This window comes from Myotis nattereri, assembly GCF_964212035.1.
Source record: "Myotis nattereri genome assembly, chromosome: 12".
NCBI classification, from domain to species: Eukaryota; Metazoa; Chordata; class Mammalia; order Chiroptera; family Vespertilionidae; genus Myotis; species Myotis nattereri.
The window spans coordinates 14896824-14915720 of NC_138087.1; the positions used below are offsets into that span (position 1 = coordinate 14896824).

The 18897-nt window shown below is 40.9% G+C and overlaps 1 protein-coding gene across 4 annotated transcripts in view; it reads left to right on the plus strand.

The window, feature by feature from the left end:
* Positions 1-882: 882 nt before the first annotated feature.
* Positions 883-18897, plus strand: part of LINGO2 (leucine rich repeat and Ig domain containing 2) — a 1194892-nt gene continuing 1176877 nt past the window's right edge. Inside the window, exon 1 of one of the 4 annotated variants that reach the window (XM_081104245.1) lies at positions 883-1395. The gene's annotated coding sequence lies outside the window, so the exon portion shown is untranslated. Of the gene's footprint in view, positions 1396-2049; positions 2234-18897 lie in introns of those variants that run through there. The other 3 variants (XM_081104243.1, XM_081104244.1, XM_081104246.1) reach the window with 3 other exon arrangements.

Sequence of the window (18897 nt, forward strand, 5' to 3'; positions counted from 1 at the left end):
GACTCTTCACCCCGCCCCTTTCTCCAAGCGAATCCTTCACCTGCTACCATCCAGTTTACAGTATACGCGTAGACCCTAAATGAGACCGGCTCCAGAAGCGAGGGGTCACGCTTCCCTACGGTCCCTTTCGCCATCTGCGCGACCTCAGGAGCTCCGGGGGGAGATGCTTCGCGACGAGCTGGCAGGAAAGGCGGGATGAGAGGGGTTTGTGTCCAGGGTACGAAGTGTAGGCTCCCCTATTCGAAGGACCTCGGGGAGCCCCCTCGGAACTCCCCGGCTCTTGGCAATGAGCCACTTCCCAGGTAGGCGAGAGGAGGGGCGAGAAAGTGGCTTTGGGGGGGCGGGATGGGGACCGGGTTCTCCTTTAGTCTGGCGACCTCACTCCGGGTAACGGGGCTCCAGGAAACAGCCTGAAGCCCAGAAGCCGGAGGGGGCGGCGCCCCCGTAGGTGGCCGAACCGGGCTGCGGCGCGCCACCGCCTCCGGCTGCCATCGGCTCACGCGTGAGGAGAGGCTGCGTCCTCCCGTCCTCTGCGTCCGGGGAGCCCCCGCCCCGCCTCGCGTCTCCCGACTTCTCGCTCGCCCGTGGCCTGGGGCGGCGGGCGCGGGGCTGGGCGTGCGTGCGGGGCTGCGCGCGCCTGCGTGTGTGCGCGCGTGTGTGTGCGTGTGTGCGCGCGAGTGTGTGCGTGTGTGCGCAACCCGCGCGCGGAGCCCGGCCGCCGGGACCCAGCCGCCCGCCACCCGCCGCCGCCTGCCTGGTGTCCCTCGTCCTCGCAGCCGCCCGCCGCCTCGCAGCCTCCTTACCTGGCGCTCCTCGCCCTGCGCCCGGCGCCCGCCCTGCCCCGCTCGGCCGCCCCGGCGTCGGCTCAAAGTTTCCTCCGCGCAGGCAGCTTGGCGCAGGGCTGCCCAGGGAGACGGGCTTCGGAAGCTGCGCCTCGGAGTGGCCCTTCTTCCAGCGCCTCTCCGCCTCGTCCGCACCTAATCCGAGCGGGGAGGAGATGTTCTATGCGAAGGGGAGGAAAGGGGAGTAATATCGAGAACAAGAGAGAGGAGCGGCCACCACTGAGCCCACCCGCTCCTTTCCTGCCCGGTGCCCTGGAATTGACGGAGGATGGGCCTGTGGGGTTCAAGAAGAGAATGACAGAGAAAAAGCCAAGTTGACGCGGAGGGGTTGGATGCCAGCAAGGGTGTCCCCGTCTCCGTTTCCACGGGCGTGAAGACTTGCAGGCGCCCCCGGCGCGAGAGCTTTAGACCGCCACCCCTTCCGGCTCCCCTTGGAAGGAGACGCCGGCCGAGCCCAGGGAGAGGGAGTCGCGGGAAAGCCGCTGGACCTGCGTGCGTGGCCGCCTCGGCTGTGGATTTTAAGGACTGGAAAGCGAAGTAACGGCGTCTCAAGGTAAGAGGCAGCGACGCCGCTGCCGAAATTGTCAGGAAGAAGAAGAACTTAAATGTTGGGGAGGGGACGGCGCGGGGCTTAAACCAAGTTAGGATGATGTCTCCGGGCGTCGCCAAGCGTGTCTCGGGGCGGGCAAGTCGGAGAGTAGCGGATGCAGCCAGTGCCCAGGGGGGAGGCAGCAACCCCGAGGCAGTGCCCTGTCCTTACACTTTTTGGGGGAGCGATTGGAAAGAGGTATCCAGCTGGGTCGTCAGTCCAGGCTGATTCACGGCGTGCACTTGCGTGTGTGTTCTTCCTGCCAGCTTCCCATTCCCCCCCCCCCACCATCCCCCCTTTGGCACCGCAGACGCACGCCCTCGTGGCCTGTGGCGCTGTGGGCACGGCCAGCACCTCTAGGACGGGGGGCAGGTGAGCCTGGCGCAGGTGGGCAGGTGGGGGCGGCGGCGGCGCTCGGCCGGTGGACGCGGGGTGCGCGGAGCCCACGCCGCCGCCTGGCTGGCTCCACGCGCCGGCGTCGGAACCGGGGCGCCGCAGGTCTGTTGCGGTTCCTCTCGCCTCCGCTAGAGGCTCCCAGCGGGCGCGGCGGAGCGGTGGGTGTGGGGGCGCCGGGAGGCGGAGGGCGAGCGCGGGGAGCCGGCGTGCCCGCGGGGTGGCGGAGCGGGCGCGGCGGAGGGAGGGGAGCCCGGCTGGGGCGGGGGACGCGAGTCGGGTCCGGGCGCGCCTTCCGGCTGCGCGCAGAGCTGCGGGGACCCGGGTCCGAGTGCGGGCTGAGCTCGGAAAATCTGTGCCCTGAGCCGGAGCCAGTTCGGGGACCGGATCCTGAGGGCAATCCCAGGAGGTAAATACCCTTTTTCTCCAGTCCCCCCTCTTCCTAAGCCCCCGCCCCTCCTCGGTTGCGATCGGGAGATTCGCAGCCAGTTCCCCAAGGTGGGCAGCCTTGGAGCGCGCAGGTCTGGGGGGTTCCTGTGTAAAGGTGCCTTTCAGACTTGCTCCGTGCAATGTATGTTCAAACTACCCCCCTTATTGTGCCTGACTCCCTGAATATCTGCCTGCGTTAAGGGAAGTTTTCTGCAGAGAGTGCCTGCTGGCTGGTCTTTGGGCCAGGCTGCTCGAAGGTGAGCAAGGGGGCCCGGTGTGCTCCCCTGAGCCGCAGTGGGCTGGAGTGCGCGACTCCAGGGGTGAGGTGTGGTGGAGGAAGAGTACCACACCCTCTTCTTTTTCTCCGTTCCTTTCCACCTGAGGGTGAAGTCTCATCACCTAGTATTTTGCTGATTTCCTTTCCCAAGGGACTGGCTCTGAGAATAGAGCAAAGCTGCTGAAAGACTTGGAGAGAGAGAGAAAGATGAGAAGGAAGTCATTGCCAGAACGTCAGGCCAGGAAGGAGGGTGAAGTTAAGCGTGTGTGTGTGTGTGTGTGTGTGTGTGTGTGTACGTGTGCGCGTGTGCGCGCGGGTGGGGGGGGGGGCAGGCAGGAGAGTGCTGTGTAATAACCTTGGAGTTCAGATTATTTGATGAAGTCTGATTCATTTCACATTTCACACAGTCTTCGATATAATTGTTGCTCAAGCCACTAACAAAAGTCATTTCTGCTAGGCATTGCCTTGGGTACTGGGTGTGTGTGGGGGGGCACTGACTATGTTTGATGATTGTTTCTAACCACCCCCACTTCACCCCCCCCCCCGAAAAATGAGTGGGTATTGTATGTTCTGGGTGTGACTACACCGTGTCTGCGGGGCGGCTGGCGATGTATTTATTTTCTTAGTGTGTTGTGTTTGTGCATAGAATCTGTGGTCATTTCACACTGTGTCGCAGTTTTAGAGTCCTCTAAAGGTGGCTCTTAACGAACAAGACTTATGATGTTAAACCTCCTGCAGAATAATACTAAATAAGGCAGAAAATATGATGGAGTGTGGAATATTCTGGGAATACTGAATAAAAGCCGAGATATCCAGCATTTGGGAAATATTGGGCCACATACTGAAAGCGTGAAAAATATTTGTCAGATATGCGAAGTGGTGGTTAGCATTTTAAAGAAGGGGATATTCTTCAGTGTACTGTCATGACCATCCAGTGGCATGCATCACTTCCAGTACAGTTCAGAGTGTGAGGCAGAAAAAAATATGAAGCACATCCTGCTGAGAGCCAGTAAAATGTTTTGTGAGACGCTGGCAGGTATTTCACCTTAAGAATTTAAATGGAATGGATTGTGTATTGATGATGACTGAAGTGTTTTGATGATCACTTATGTGTAGGGCATCCATTATATTTGATTAATAACTTAATGTTATATATTAAGTGTAACTTAGTGGAACTGAAATCAGGCCAATTGACTGATTTTTTTTCATTCCAGAATAACATATAGCATGATTTCCAGGAAGATTTATATAAAGTTTGTTATTCACATATAACATTGGATAGAACTCTATGGAGAAGGCAAAAATAAATATCTTGCTGAAATATCAAAAAGGATGGCTTATGTTCTTAAAAAAGACTGTTTTAGAAAGTTTATTGTGACTAAATAATTTTAATTGTCTAAATATAGTTATCAGCATGCATGGCACAAATTATTTATTTGTTGAAATGAATTAACCATGGCAAATACATAGAAAGCTCAGTGTTGTTGTTGTGTGCGCGCGTGTGTGTGTGTGTGTGTTTCTGAAAGACACCTCTGATACCAGAGGAAGATCTGCTAGTATTAAGAATCTGTGTGTATGATGCATATGAGTGGTGCATATGAGATATTGTGTTTCTTGACAGTTAATTGATTAAACTAGTGAGGCTGGTTTGTAACTTCAAATCCAGTTTTACGGTTCCATCTCGGAAGCATTTCTTTCTCTAATAGATGTGATTTTCAAAGAGGCCAAACACTGGGATGCCCCAGGGATGCCATAGACCTGAAAAACCCTGTGAGTCCTCTGAAACTTCAGGTCAGGAATCAGAAGTGATAGGATGTTGTCACAAATTAATTGGTTTGATGCTTCAATTAAAAACTGATTATTATCGGGCTCCGGTAGTCATTATGGTTGATTTCATTTGGTCTCTAGATATTCTGTGAAAGGACTCTAGGTGGAAATGTTTTCCTGGAGTACAAGGAGAGGTGACTATATGCAAAAAGGCTTGTCAGTTACCCATTCTCCTATTTGGTTGCAATTTACCCATAGGCATGATGCTAGATTTTTTTTAAAAAAAATTAGTTTTCTGAATTTGCATGAATGTTTCCCTCTTTATCATAACTCTCAACCTCTGGATACTTCATTTATAATTTTGATGAAGAAATATGTCACCAAGCCCCTTCCAATTATGGTTTAGGGGCTACACTGATGTTAACAACTTTAAGAACTATTCAGTCATACAAGATCATATTTCCTGAAAGAAACTCAATTGAGCTTTATAAAGAAGTTTGATAGGGAAATAAAAGGAGATTAGGACGGACAGGTTAAATACCAAGCAGAAGGTTTACCCATCTGACTGCAGGTATGATTTCTTCCTTCAGCAACCATTTTTTAAATAATGAAAACATTTTTCTATTATTTATTTCCATCCTCCCCTTTTCTCTTTCTTCTTCCCTTCATTCCTTCTTCCCCTGCCCCTTCCTCCTATCTTTCCTTACTTTATTTTCTGTCTCTTTTGGTTAAACTATTTCCTTCAGAAGGAAATTCATGGCAATAGAAAGTTAACAGCTGTGAGTACTCCAAACACATAATCTATTCTTGTATTGTTATTTATTAAGTATCTTATTGTTTTCCATATGAACAGCTGTAACCTACTTTTGCCCACCTTATATAGTTAGTTATTTTATAATTATCAGTCCATAATGTAGTTTTACATAGGAGTTAGTCTTAAAGTATTGATTATTTCATTTATTTTAAAAATTTTATACAAAAGAAACCCACTAGAAAGTGGGGTTGATACTTTAGTGAGTGAGTCATCAGTTGCTCTTTACCTCTTACACCAGTGGTTCTCAACCTTCTGGCCCTTTAAATACAGTTCCTCATGTTGTGACCCAACCATAAAATTATTTTCGTTGCTACTTCATAACTGTAATGTTGCTACTGTTATGAATCGTAATGTAAAATTCTGATACGCAGGATGGTCTTAGGCGACCCCTGTGAAAGGGTCCTTCGACCGCCAAAGGGGTCGTGACCCACAGCTTGAGAACCGCTGTCTTACACTGTGGATGCCTGCTGTGTCATGTTGCATCTCCATGGGCCTTGGTTTCTGGGGAGCACACAAGCAGGGATAGCAGTCACTGGAGAGAGGGGGGCTGCCTCAACACAAGGTGCATTTGTGCTTTGAGTAACTTATTTCCATATAGTTACTACTCTCCATGTGTGTTATGGTCCACATAATGAAACCTGAAATGTTCACATTAAGCAAGTAGTTGAGCCACACTTGTCATTGCGGAACTGCTCAGAAATTAGTAACCCATTTTAGGAAACCTTAACTCCATCTGAGTTTTTAGCAAATGTAACTACTGTTTAAATTTCACTCAACAAATACAATTGCTAAACTGTTCTTAAAAGTCCTCAGAGACAAAATCTAGTGTCCAAAAATCTCCCACGAGAAACTAATTCAGTACCACTGGGAGGCAGCATGAATGAGTAGGAAAAGCACTGAATTTGGTATCAGCTGTTATGACTAATGGTGGGTGTCACTTTTGAGAAGCTCTCTTATTTTTCTAAGGCTCTCTTATTTTTCTTATTTTTCTGTGTTGAATTCTGTAAAATGGGGAAATTTAATATCTACCCACTCTCTTTTTATGTTTAAAGTGTGACCACACCTAGATTTAAGCTTTGGAAAAATAAAAATCTTTCAGGTTCCAACCAAGTATGTGTCTGGCATTATAACACTCGATAAAGAAGTACTTGAAATATTTTTAAAGAATACTTATAAGACTTCCAGATCATAGATTTTTATATGCACTTGATCAGAGGAACTTTTTTCTGGAGGAGATATTAGCAAGTGTCATGGAAGTAAGATTTAAATTAATATATACCTATGTGAGATGATCTTTTCAATATTATTAATATGTGAGACATAAAAGTATATCTGGGCATTTGAGCTGTTTTTGGAGTTCTGATGACAAAGAAGAGGAAAAAGAAAACAAGAGTAAAATATTTTTGAGAAATAAAATATAAATTGAGTAGTGTCCACCCTCCATTTTTTTTACAGTCTACATATTTCATCTTCTTGTGTGTATTTATCTCTTATATAAAAGGCCCATGGCCTTCATGGGCCATCATGGCCAAATGAGCAGTGGCTCTTGCAGCAGGTGGGTTGGGTTGTGAGCTACTAGTGGTGGAGAGCTGCGAGCAGCGATGGGTGGGGCGGCCAGCTGAAGCAAGTGGAAGTGAGCTACTCGCACATGATTTCGTGCATGCGAGACCTCTAGTTATAACATAAACAGCAATTGCCATTGATTTCATTAGGTTAGTTACCAAATTTCTATCAACACTAAAAATGTAAAGCTTTTGAAATGTTAATTCAGTGGTTTAATTTGTGAAGTTGGACAAAAGGCTAATACAATATCTTAGCTTTTACAACAGAATTGCCCAGGAATGCTGATAGTCCATTTGTCCTATTTTATTTTAGTGACTTAGCTACTAATTATATTATTTACAGGTTATTTTCTTCAGGTGAGTTAGTAAGAAAGTAAATGGTAGGTATTAAATAACTAATTGATTTGAATAAAATTTTAAAAGCTCCATTGAAATTATTATGTACTCTTTTGATAAAATATGAGGCCTGCTAGGATTCAAGACTAGAATAAATTTCGTTGCTCTTCTAAATGTGTTCACTAGTTAATATAAAGAACAGCCTGTCTTTCCCGGTTGCGAGGATAAGTCAAATACCATATCCTTCCCCAAAATTTTAGTGTCATTATCAATGTAAACTATCATTATGTTTTCTCTCATAATGTTAAGACTAAAAGAAAATCTGCCGAAACCGGTTTGGCTCAGTGGATGGAGCGTCGGCCTGCGGACTGAAGGGTCCCGGGTTCGATTCTGGTCAGGGGCATGTGCCTGGGTTGCGGGCACATCCCCAGTAGGGGGTGTGCCGGAGGCAGCTGATCGATGTTTCTCTCTCATCGATGTTTCTAACTCTCTATCTCTCTCCCTTCCTCTCTGTAAGAAATCAATAAAATATATTTAAAAAAAAAAAGAAGACTAAAAGGAAATCTAGGGACCCAGCTTAGAGAACAAGTAGCGCGCGCGCGCGCACACACACACACACACACACACACACTTATGCACATATACACTGAGTGGCCAGGTTATTATGACCACCTGACGTTTGTAGGCAAATTAGCTATAATTTCACGCTGAAGTTGCTAGAGGGCCAGACCATTATACATAGGGAAGCAGGTTATTTACCTCGACAGTAGAAGTGATATTTTTCTGGAAGATATGGGTAAACAACGCGATTTAACAGCCTTTGAACATGGGATATATATATATATATATATATCCCATGTGTATTTATCATATATATATATATATATATATATATATATATATTCACAGATATAATAGAACTTAGTATCAAATTGTCTGTAAAGCGATAATCATTCCCTTTGCAAAAATCATTACCAAATTTCAGTGTAACAGAAATATATGCAAAAACTCTAAAATTCTCAGCACATTTCAGTTTCTTGGTGTGGCACTAGAGAGTTTTTGAAATGGGTTCTAAATTGGACTACATAAGAGGATTTTGTGTCTTCATACAATCTCATTCTATTATAATGTAACTGTGGTGAGCTGCAGAGATCTATCTAGTAGCCAGCAGGAAGGGAAATAATTAGCATAAAACCTGTATTGCTCTCGGTGTACCAGGGGAGCCAACACAGTGCCTTGTGATAAATGTTGATTTTGAAATGGTGGGCTTCATTTCTCCAAGGGAAAGAGCCTTTATCTTCTGAACTATTTTTTACTTGACTTTGCTATAATAACATGTATTTATATACTTAATCCATTAGATATTTCATTCTCTAGTATACAAATATATTTTATTACACATTATAAACTTAATATATATTACATATATTATTTTGTAATGTATTTTATATATGCATATATAGTTTATATTCATACATATATACATATATACATATATTTATATATACGTATATACATATATACTATATCATTGTATATACTGTGCTTTATATATAAATTCATATATATTTACGTACTTTATATGTAAATTCATATATATATGAATTTACTTTACATATAAAGTAAATATATATATATATATATATATATATAGTCAGTCACACACACTGCTAAAAGCAGTCCTTGGTCTTTGTAACGCTGTCTTGGACTGGCTGTGACCTATTGCTTAAGTTTGTGATTATAGATTGCAGATTGTTTCTCTTTATCATTTGCCTTCCATTTCATTAGAGGTAAATTCTAAAACCATAGCTTTGGTTCAATTAGTTAAATTTACATCAGTTAACACTCAAATATTTATTAATGTTAAACTGACTTTTTGTATCATGGTAAGGATATAATGATGCATGTAAATTGGCCCTTGTTCTTATGAATTTTGTGATTGTTTTATGGAGAGAAGGCAAAAGTGGATGGTAAGCTAACAAGAAATAGACTAATCTATCAATTATTCAAAAGTTTTTGTGGTGTATCTGTACAAAATACTAACACAAGAGTTGTGTCACCAGGCACTTCAGAATAGGGTACAGTGAGAGTACCCTGTGACTCATAAAAGGGGAAGAACTTGGCTGAGGTGGGTGGAATATAAATGAATAATAAATACATAACCTTACTAATATTCAAATCAGTGCATATTAACACAATAGTGACATAGTCTTGCTGATGAGCTGGGACAAAGATGAAATCATTGATAGATTCCATGTATTGGTGATAAGTGGTGAATTATACATATACTAGAGGCCCAGGGCATGAAATTTGTGTACTGGTAGGGTCCTCAGCTGCTGTTGGCTGCTGGTTGCTGGCCAGGGCCTCCCTTCCTTCCCCTGGCCGGCCCCACCTTCCGGTCAAACTCCTGGATGACCTCCTGGTTGAGGGGACAATTTGCATACTATGCTTTTATTATATAGGATATACATATATATGCATATGTATATGATTGAAGACCTTGTCAACTGGTTCAATACATCTGGAGTGAAAGGTAAATAATTGTTTTAAAAATATCTGTTATATTAGAGATGTTCACTATTACTGTCTTCATAGTTACTTTTCTAGGAATTTATCCTCAGAAATGCTCTTCTGAATCTTCAAAGATAGATTATGTACTCACAAATAGAAATATATAATCTGAATAGTTTCATATCTTTCCAAAGAACTCTATTTATAGTTAAAACCTTTCTATGACAAATCAACTGGTGAACAGATAAGCAATATGAGCTATATCCTCACCTTGGAATACTATTCAGCAATGAAAAATAACAAAATACTGATACATGCTATAACATGAATAAAGCTTCAGAAACATTATGCTGAATAAAAGAAGCTAGACACAAAAGACTGCATATTATATACTTTCACTTATATAAGATGTTCAGAGATGCAAATCTACAGAATTTGAAAGTAGATTGGTGTTTGCCTGGCACTGGGAGTGGGAATGGTGAGTGACTACAAGTGGGCACAAGTTATCCTTGGAGATGATGCAACTCTTCCACAGTTGGATGTGGTGATGGTTGCACAAATCTGTAGAATTACTAAAAATCATTGAGTTTTTTGCATAAAATAAGTACATTTAATAGCATATAAATTCTATTTCAATACAGCTGTTAAAAATACCCTAAGTTTAAAGCAAAATAATACTCCAAAGTCTTCTAGGAAAGTAAGCTTCAGGCACAGATGACCTAATAAAATTTTCTGAACTTTTAAGGAAGAATAATACCAATTTTATGCAATGTTTTTCAGGAAAATGTAGAGGAGGGGACACTTTCCAACTTATAAGACCACAATCGGTTGCCTTCTATTCATGACTCAACCAGGGATCAAACCTGCAACCTAGTTATGTACCCTGACCTGGAATTGAAACCTTAACCTTTTTGGTACACAGGACGATGCTCCACTCAACCGAGCCATTCAGCCAGAGCCCAACATTCATTCTTGATAAAAACTCTTAGCAAATATTCTAGGAGAATAAGGAACTTTAACTTAATATAGAACATCTTTAATAACTGAATGGCTGATATGATACTTAATGGTGAAAGACCAAATGCTTTTCAGCTAATCTTGGGAACAAGGCAAGAATGTCTGCTTCCATCACTTCTACTCAAAATTGTAATGGAATTTCAGCCAATAAAGTCAGGCAAGAAAAAGACTCCCAAAAGCAGACAGATTGTAAAGAAAGAAGCAAAACTATTTAAATGAATATTTATTGAAAAATTTTTAAACATCCATATATCCCTATAATTATATAGTAGTACTAGAGGCTTGGTGCACGAATTTGTGCACGGGTGGGGTCTGGCTGGTTTGCCTTGATAGGGGCCAATCAGGCCAGCCGACCTGGGGGAGGGGCCACAGGCGGTTGGCCAGCTGACCCACTCCTTGGTCAAACTTCTTGTTGAACTCTCAGTCGAGGGGACAATTTGCATATTAGCCTTTTATTATATAGGATAATTAAAATTTAAAGTAGCCATACAATAATTTCTATGTTACTTGTTTAGTAAGAAGGTAAATGAATGCTGTAGTTCTTTAAATACTGTCATGATTAAGATTTCTAAGATGTATTGTTAAGGAGAAAAATGTGGTTGTAGAACAATACTTAGTCTATAGTAGGTCAATTTGTTTTAAGCACTGAGCTAGGCCCTGGGTAAATATATTGTCTGTGGGTAGGAGACAGATATTATTTTGCCTTTGAGAGACTTACAGGATAATTTGGGAAATAAATTATAAGCAATGGATAAAAACTAAATATATAATGAGAATTTGAGTTATATGCACAAAAGAAACTAAATAGACTGTCTCATATTTACCCATGAGTGTTGGGAGAGGGGCAGGGAAATTTCTCTAAGAGGTGTGGTTCCTAGTGAGCACTCACAGAGAACATTTTTTAAATAATAGACTAATCCAAGCCATTCTTCTTTCCGACTTCACCTTTTTCCCCATTGTATCAATAACTCATCTATCTACTTTCCAAGGAATGCATACTATACTTCCTATCACACTAATTTTCCTTGTACTGTTACACACTTTTCTCACTTGGAATAATTGCCATATCATTACCAACATTTGTTGGGAACGTTCTATGAACAAATTCACCATCCTAAGTACTAGGGATTCACAGTTGCCTGACACATATCCTTATTTATTTATTTAATCCAGCGGTTCTCAACCTGTGGGTCACAACCCCTTTGGCGGTCAAATGACCCTTTCACAGGGGTCACCTAAGACCATTCTGCATATCAGATATTTACATTACGATTCACAACAGTAGCAACATTACAGTTATGAAGTAGCAACGGAAATAATTTTATGGTTGGGGGTCACAACATGAGGAACTGTATTTAAAGGGCCAGAAGGTTGAGAACCACTGATTTAATCTTATTGAAGCCCTTTTCTTCATATGTAATTTTTTATTTATTATTTTTTTCTGATGACAAAACTAAAAGGTTCACATCATAAGATCATTTGCTGTTATAAAAACCACAGAGTTTACAAAGTGAAAGATCTTCCTCAAGACTCTGACCAAGTAGGAAGCCACATTGCACAAGAAATGAGAGAAGAGTGAGCCTGACTACTGTGTGGGTAGGAGGCAAGGGGATTAAGTGGTCAGAGAGACCAGAATAGCCTTGAGAGGATAAATGTCAAATGGGAACTTTTCAAGTACAATGTTGTACTTTGTACAGTGTCACCGCTTCCTGTGATTGCAAAATCTTCAGCAAAATCACACATGTCTCCGTAGCATTAATGTAACTGGATTCCTGGTAGAGGCTGACAACAGATTATTTTTGTGTCAAAGTTGGGGAAGCCATACAAAATAGCCATCTTGTGTGGATAAGCGGATACTAGCAGATATATGCATCTCAGAAGCTCCTCCCTTGGATCTTTTCCATGTGTGTCCATTTACCCATGTCTTGGATCCATGCCCCCTTCAAGTAGTTGTGTACCATGTTCTTTTTTAAAAAATATATTTTATTGATTTTTTTACAGAGAGGAAGGGAGAGGGATAGAGAGTTGGAAACATCGATGAGAGAGAAACATCGATCAGCTGCCTCCTGCACACCCCCTACTGGGGATGTGCCCGCAACCAAGGTACATGCCCTTGACTGGAATTGAACCTGGGACCCTTCAGTCCGCAGGCCGACACTCTATCCACTGAGCCAAACTGGTTAGGACCCATGTTCTTAAGCATTGGAGCCTGTAGCAGATTATTTTGTGTGTCTAAACATGGCTTAATTAACATCTTTCATTGTTTTTCATTCTACCTAACTAAATTAGATTGATGGCACTCTATTGCCCTTACTGTCCTAAAGCACTTGTTGATTGAGGTAACTGGATAGCATTCTAGAACATATTCATATGTTCATGGTCTTATTTTTGTACATGCTAAAATTAGGAAGGAAGCATTTACAGTTGTTTCTATATTCAAGAATCTCATAGGGTACTACATGAACTTTAAATAAAAATATATCTTTGGCAGTGAAACTATAATCGCATTTAAAAATTGAAGTATTTTGTTATTTATTACACTTTAAAATAGGCATAAAAAAGATTGATGAAATAAAGGTGAAATATGAAATGAAATAAATAATGCAAGTTATGTATTTAGGTGCTTACATAACTTAGCCAAATGCTTAGGTTTGAGTGGCTGTTGAGAAGAGGTAGATTGGATGACTGCCATACTGGATCTGGAGTTTCTGCTCCTGTTTGTCAGTTTATAGGTGCACCTACTATGGTTTTGCTAAAAGGATCATGGGAATAAAGCTAAAAAAGCATTATTATCTGGCTCATAAAAGGAGGTTCAATGGTTATGTTATTGTAAAGTTCAAGAGAGAGAGTATGCAGTTTGGTATAGTAAAAATTAATAATTTAAAATTACAGCTTTAGAATATGAATGCAAATCAGATGTTTTGCTACTGGTGATGGTAGAAAAACCATGGAGAAGTTATTTGCATTTTTTGGGGATAATCATTCATCTTTCCATTTAGTTCTCCTTGTGGGAGAAAAAAAGAATATAGATATTTAGTATACTAATTTCTTTATAAGAATAAAGTGCTGATGAGTTTAATTAATAATTTATACTAAGCTTCAAAAGTTGGAAATAGTATTTAAAAATAAAATAATGTAGTATTTACTGGTAACAACATTCAATTTTATATATTTGAATGTCTTTGTACATTGAGATCCCTCCAACTGAAATAGTATTTTCCAGGCTATTTGGGCAAATTCCTATTCATCCTTTAATAACTGGTCTAGTACCACATTCTCAATGAAACATTCCAGAATCTCTGGACAAAGTGCAGTCTCTCTACTTTTGCAAGCTTTTGTGGAATAAGGCATAGAGGGGATAAATGGTGAGGAGAAAAATATATATTACTACTTTAGTTCATTGTTCCGTGTATCTTTCCAAAGCTTGTGGACCTCGAGGGTAAAAATTATATCTTATTTGTCACTATGTTTTTTAAAAATACTCCAAAATATATGATCAGTTCTTATTAAATATTTTTGAATGAATTGAAATGGGATTTTTAGAACACTTTGTTTGAAATTAAATCCAAACCATTGTTAATCCTTTTCCAGTTAGTAAAGGAGATAGCATGCAATGATGAAAAGTTTAAATGTTTGGTTTTAAATCCTGACTCTGACATTGACTGCTAATTATTGGACCTTTTAAATATTAAACTAGAGGCCCGGTGCATGAAATTTGTGCACTGGTGGGGGGTGGCCTCAGTCTGGCCTGCGCCCTCCTGCGGTCCGGGAGCCCTCGGGGGATGTCCGCCCACCTGCTTGCTGCTCCTTACCGCTTGGCTTGCTGCTCCTTAGCACTGATGCGGAGGTGGGAGAGGCTCCCACCACCACCGCTGCTCTTGCCATCCGTGAGCCTGGCTTCTGGCTGAGTTGTGCTCCCCCTGTGGGAGGGCACTGACCACCAGGGGGCAGCTCCTGCGTTGAGCATCTGCCTTCTGGTGGTCAGTGTGGGTCATAGCGACCGGTTGTTCCACTGTTTGGTCAATTTGCACATTAGCCTTTTATTATATAGGATAGGTATAATAACAGTTTTCTGCCCTGCACACCCTACATGGAGTTTATGATAATGGAATAGATAATGAGTGAAAACAAACTTGTATACTCAGTACCTATACAAATAAAGTCATTCCTGTATTAAGTATATATTGAAAAGCCACTGCTAAAATAGTCTCAAGTGCTATGATTTATACCCCTTTTTTAAGTGAAATGGGGGATTTGTACAGAAAAGCAAAAATGAAACCAATCAAGTAGAAATTTCTTTCTTTCAGTTGGATATTTATTACCTTTTGTAACATAGTTTTCTCAATTGTTCACATCATATGAGTTTTATTTTATAAATTATGAAACAAGGGTTATAATACAGATAAGACAATTGCAGTTTAGAGACCTCGTTATAGAAGGATCAGCTGATAACTCTCAGGCAGTTGTTTACAATTTGGAGATTATTGAGCAACTACTTTGGCTTTGAGCAAACACTGATTTTTACTGCTTCTTCCAATTATAGTCAATTTGCATGAAACAATCAATATTTCACTCCTTTTTATTTTGAATATTTGAGTGCTTCAAACACTTGTATCCTGTTTTGTCCTATTTTCTTATTTGATACTTTCTAGATCACCTACAGAGAGTTCAAAGATCAAATAGTTATTGATTTAATGGTAGTTTGCTTCTGGGAGATCCACTATTAATGTGCTCTGGTAGTATAAGAGGTTATCACTCCATGCCTAAGACTAGTTTGTTGGAAATAAATTATGTTTTTCATCTCTGCCCAGCATTCCTATTTGGTCAATGTTACAGAGCCTAATCAGATTTTCTGCCATTCATGTTGCTGTGATATGGAGTATTTTCCTAGGTGTTTTTTGCTTAAGTCAGATTCTCACAGCATTTATATCTTTAATTTGGCTTTATGTATCTGGGAGAAACTCTGGGGTAGTTTAGCCTAATTTCTAAACTTTCCCCTCCATTTTTATAATAGCTTTTTTATCTTAATGCTTCTGAGATTCTCTTGGTTATATGTGATATTTTTCTCTGATTGTCTGAAGGTATTTTGATAGTTTTGTTTTTATTTGGATTCACTTTGAAGTTTTGTTCTTCACTTTCTTTCTGACATTACCATTCTCTGAAACTGCATTTACCTAGCAGTTTTGTCCTCATATATATTTTTCTTATTTAAGCAAACAGGTGTTGATCCCCTTTGCCTCTTCCATTTTCCATTCAAACCTGCTCAAATTCAAACCTGTTAATCTTTTTCTTGCTCACGAGTAAAATCTCAGGTAGGCCTCACATCTTTTTTACTTACTATTAGAAAATAAAATGTTCTGTGATCACTTCTAATCACAGGAATAGTCTCATTTCTAAAATATATCATTTGTTTAATAAGGAAGTCCTAAAGTTATTTAGTGGTAAAGTTTTCCCCTACCTCAGTTCCAGCCAGCTTTATGTTGACCATTTTTTCATGGAGAAGAGAGGGAGTTGGTTAGCCTCTCATCTGCTTCCCCAAATAGCAACCTTGCTTTTGGTCTGGTGTCTGGCTCCTCCTGGGTTGAATCTCAGAAAAGCAGAAGTAACCATGAGGTCTGACATGGTTGATATGAATGTAACCTGGATAAGCTTCCTCTGGGTTTGGGGACTCATTCTTTTACCTTAGGATGGTGTGGCAGACATGAATGCTACTCTTCAGTAATGTCTGTGCATCCTGACACATGGTAGGACTGACTTTTCTGGCTTGCTGTGGTCGGGTGAGACCACAGTAAGATTGGTGAGAAGTGACAATTGTCCCTGGTAGGCTGAGCTGGCCTGACCGTCTCCAGAGATCTTTCTTTTCCTTTTGACACTGCAGTCAACTTTGGAAATGGTGGCTGTTCCATCAGCCTGAATCCTTGAAACTTCAAAGAGAAGCCAGTCTCTGTCCACTACTGACCCACAACAATCATGTTAGATGAAGCTCTAAACGAATCCTTGTGGTTTTAAACTACTAACCTCAAGGGATTGTTTGATACCACGGCATAAGCTAAGCTATTGAAACAAAAAGATATGTGGGTGTCTCAGAGGTGCTTAATGGGACGATTTGGGTTACTTTTTCCATGACACAGGAAATGTATTTTCTTCTGTCTAAATACATAATACTTCTCCCCTAACTCCTGGGTATCTGGAAACATAGTCCCTCTCGTAGGCTTATTCCACCCCTCTCTGCATTCTTCTTAGGATTTGAAATTCCTAAGCAAGCTCTTTCTTCTAAGTTGCCCCCCTCTGATTTTCCAGAAATTTACACCATTTTGCCTCTGCCAGGGAAATTGTAACCAGCACATCTCTTCCCTCTGCCAATTCCGAACCATAGCGTTTCACTTTTAATTCAGTTTATGAATGACTTAAACACTATTGAATGACACCAACTTTGCTCTAGTAATTCTCTGGAACATACCCTCCTACAAGGGTCTAGGGCAGCATGCTCTAAGGTGCTCACCAGACATTCACTATTGTGCCCCCTTAGCATCAGTGTAGGCATTTCAATCTTTTGAAGAGGTTTCCTTAAAGCTTCTTCAAGGTATGAGGTGAGGATGTGGTGGTGGGATTTATAGCACATCAACAACTCAAAAATTTTTCCTTCTACCTACTCTCTAACCTTTTGATCACTTAAACTTCAAGGGAAATTAACTCACAAAACTGGTTTTTGAGAATTCTTTTGCAAGTTCTGCATTGATGACAATCGCACTTCCATTTAAAATGTGGGTGATGCCTGTCAGCTACAGTATGGTTCTTGCCTTTTGGATCTTAACTGAAGCCCACACAGAAAGTGTCTCATTTAACACCCTGTTCTAAGAATATTGTAGTAGGGTGTCTTCCAGAAGATTAGCGATTTTCAACCTTTTTCATCTATTCTGCAGCATATAAAATATATATTTTTTGTACTGAACTGACAAGAAAATAGGTATATTTTGATTCATTCACATTGGATAGCTATTGTTGTGCTGGCTGTTGTCAAGTTTTATTTGACAATCTAAGGGAAAGAGATCAGTGCCCCTGACTAAATATAGTCAGGTATTGCATGGTTTAAAAATTCTTGCAGCACACCAGTGTGCCCTGTCACACCAGTTGAAAAGTGCTGCAGACGATTATCAGAACATAGTGTGTGTCATTCAGTATTTTAAAATCCATTCATAAAGTGAATTAAAAATACATTTGCCACCCTAACTGGTTTGGCTCAGTGGATAGAGTGCCAGCCTGCAGACTGAAGGGTCCCAGGTTCGATTCCAATCAAGGGTATATACCTGGGTTGTGGGCACATCCCTGGCAGGGAGTGTGCAGGAGGCAGCTGATCTATGACTCTCTCTCATCGATGTTTTTAACTCTCTATCCCTCTCCCTTCCTCAATAAAATATATTTTTAAAAAATACATTTGCCTACAACTGAGGAGTCATGGCCTCTGTAGGAATCACAAAAATGAATTTGGGGAACTCTGGCAACTTATTTTTTGTTGTTAAAATCAATATGGTGCTATTCATAAATAGTATAAGTTCACTCACTGCTCATTAAGACTGTTTGGTGTTTCTGCAAGTATTGTTAAGTGGAACTTACAGAAGAGATCTAAGCAAAATGTACTTATTCTTGCCGTTGTAGGAGGACGTACATGAAAATTGATGCTTTCAGTCATTGCACATTTATTCCAAACGATTGTTCTGACTAAAACAGTTAGTGAATCAATTTTTAAGATTGATTACTTATGTTATAGGTAATATGAATCCCTCTGGGATTTAGGGAGGGAAAGACAGTGAAACCTTACAAAAAAGTATAATGCATATTATACATTAATAACATTACCCAGTATTCATTATAAAATTTTAAACTTAATGAAACCAGGAAAGAGGATGCTGTATTTTATCTTGATATGGAACATTAAATCACTATAGTTAAAAAAAACCCTAAAATAAGCAACTATCCTAGTGCATAAGTACCATGATAACCTTGCAAGTAACTATTATTATTGCTTTATCTATTTTTATATCTTTTTATTTATAGTCCTCATATGACAAGTATATTATAACATTTTAAAGCTCTAAGCCACATTGATGAAGAGAAGTAGAAATTTTCATAAAACATATTTTTGGAGTGTCACCATCTGTCTAATTAACAACGGAAGAGTTTTAGCAGTATAAGATTTTTGATTAAGAAAGGGACATTTCCATACTCTAGTCCAGGTTGGACTATTGTATGGCTGAGAATTACATAATTTTAAGTTGCTGTTTCCAAAAAAATAATGCTAGCAATTTAAGCTACAAACTTCTGAGCACCAGATGCTTCTGTGCAATATTTGTTATTTTGTA